The sequence below is a fragment of the Daktulosphaira vitifoliae genome, unplaced genomic scaffold (genome assembly GCF_025091365.1).
Source record: "Daktulosphaira vitifoliae isolate Bord-2020 unplaced genomic scaffold, ASM2509136v1 Scaffold_1, whole genome shotgun sequence".
NCBI classification, from domain to species: domain Eukaryota; kingdom Metazoa; phylum Arthropoda; class Insecta; order Hemiptera; family Phylloxeridae; genus Daktulosphaira; species Daktulosphaira vitifoliae.
In genome coordinates this window covers 43,222,241-43,224,815 of record NW_026099572.1, presented here as the reverse complement: position 1 = coordinate 43,224,815, position 2,575 = coordinate 43,222,241, and the positions used below count along the sequence as shown (strand labels likewise).

Below are 2,575 nucleotides of genomic sequence, written 5' to 3'. Positions count from 1 at the left end.
GTGCATTTTTTTATAGTAACAAACAGTTTTTATTGAAAATTATTGTATCAAGCCCTTTAAATTTTTATACACGTAAAAGTAAAGCAAAATATAACTTCTTTATTATTTTTATAATTTCTCCGTTTAAATTACAATATTAAATATCAATTTCATACTAAATTTAATAATTATAATTAGTATATATTCATATATTATATTTTAAAATCAAAGAACTACTAATCATGATATAATTAAAGAAATAAGAGTTGATGTTGCTTTTGGAATAATCCACCAATTTCCTAATTTAAAAAAAAAAAATTTGGTTAGGAATTTTTTTTGTTATTCGCCAAAATTACTCCTTCGTTGACTAGAATAAATCATTAAATAGAAAATTTTATTAGAATTAAAACAATGTAATTTTTAAGATTAATATTCAGTCAGGAAATTTTATAATTACTATTTACAGTATATTTATCAGAAAAACTCATTATATTTTTGCATTTTTATCGTAATAGATCACTTAAATTAAAATTACAGTAATCATTTCCTAATAACTTTTGGTGTTTAAAAAGATTGTACAATGGAAATATTCAGAACTTCATTAATTTTAATGATTATATATCTAAAAAAAAAAAAAGTTGTTAAAATGATTTACTTAATTACTCAAAATAAATCGTAGCCACAAAAAGAACCACATAGTAAAATAATATTAACATGAATATCAATTTCTTCTCACGAGGGGAGACTATAGTGATAAGATTCTTTATATTTATTGAAATTATTGAATCTAAATGAGATAAATATCAAATGATTTGAAAATTCTATTTTAACTTGAAAAAAAATGCAAATATTAATTGCCACAGACGAATTTGAACCTCGTACCCTAAGCGGGAAAGACACAGGTGTTACCCATTCGGCAACTGTTAGTTGCTCTTGTCGCAAGATAAAATTGGCTATTTAAGTTAACTCAAATTTAAAAATTACTTATTCGACTTTAAAAAAGTAAAAAAAAATTTATAAGTTTAATTTTGNTTCGACTTTAAAAAAGTAAAAAATGTTAATAAGTATAATATCATATGTCTTATGAACTTTATTCTATGTCAATTAAATTATATAATATTCATAAAAGTCAGTGTATTCCCCTAATAAGATATTTTAAAATAAAATAAAATACAAAAATAGCATATTTTTGAATACGGTAGCCATTTGCGCATAGAAGATAGGTCGTCGGGGCAAATAAAAATCATAGTAATCATTTCTAAGTAATTTTTGGTATTTAAAAAGATTTTACTATTGAAATATTCAGAACTGAATTAATTTTAATAATTTACTTTAACTAAAAAAAAAAAAGCTATTATTTTGAATCCCTCTTGTGGGCAGATAAAGGGTTAGATTTATAAAAAAATTAAAACCAAATGATAGATAAAGACATGCATCTATATAAAAAAAAAATTATACTGATTTGGTCTTTTATGATAAAGTTTAACATTTAACAAAGTTATAAGTTTTTATACGCTGTACTACAAGGAACTTTCATCAAAAACAAAAATATAATATTCTAAATCAACATTTTGCGATGTTTTCAAATGTGCAATTAGACTATTTCTATCACTTTTAAGTTTTAATATTATTAAAAAATAGTATTTACATATAAAAAAAAATAATTAAGAACAAAAAAAATTGTATTAAATTAATACTGATTTTGATTTTTAATACGTTAAAAATAAGGAAAATGTCATATTTAACCTATTTTTTTAATCGTTTAAAGTTGATTATTGTAAATGTTTATAATAAAAAAAAAAAACCAGCACAGTGGAGTCGCGGCATAGTGGGGACGTTGCATAGTTGGGTCCAGTATAGATTTAATCTGACAGTGATTAAAATCACTATCATAAGAAACGCTTCGATGCAAATCAGTAGATAGTGTTTAATTCTAAGAAATTGGTGGATAATTACAAAAGCTGCATGATCTGCTAGTTCCTTATTAATACCCTGATTAAGATTATTTATTAAATATTTATTAAAAAATATTATTTCTCATAAAAAAATTGTGTTGATTCATACACTTTTTAATGAGTTATAGCATTATAAAGTTAAAAATGTAACTAACCCAACCCAACATCAACTCCTATTTCCTTAATTATATCAAGATTAGTAATTCTTTTAATTATATATTATATAATTTTTATAATTAATTATTTTCAAATTATTATCGATTTTTAATATGTTAAAAGTAATCATTTTGAACCTACTTTTTGTCCTTTAAAGTGAAAGTTTTAATAAAAAAAAATGAATTTATTACCATAACTTTTAACTCTACTTGCAAGTTTGAAATATATATTATTAAATAAAAAAAAATTAAATTGGTAGATTATTTCAAAAACAACAATAACACTTATTCCTTTAATTTTAACCCCATTTTTAATTATAATATATGAATACATAATAATTACAGTAATTAAATTGAGTATGAAAGTGGTATTCAATAATATAATATTGTAATTTTTACGGAGATATTATAAAAATAAAAAGGAGTTGTATATTCATATACTTTTAATGCGTATACAAATTTAAAGGAATTTATGCAATACTTTTT

At 21.5% G+C, this 2,575-nt stretch overlaps 2 protein-coding genes across 2 annotated transcripts in view; both read left to right on the top strand.

The window, feature by feature from the left end:
• LOC126895313 (uncharacterized) overlaps window positions 1-2,575 on the top strand; it is a 145,344-nt gene that overhangs the window by 30,786 nt on the left and 111,983 nt on the right. The gene's annotated exons all lie outside the window — the stretch shown is intronic.
• The window catches only part of LOC126895316 (uncharacterized), a 64,379-nt gene that overhangs the window by 16,454 nt on the left and 45,350 nt on the right, over window positions 1-2,575 (top strand). The window lies entirely within an intron of this gene.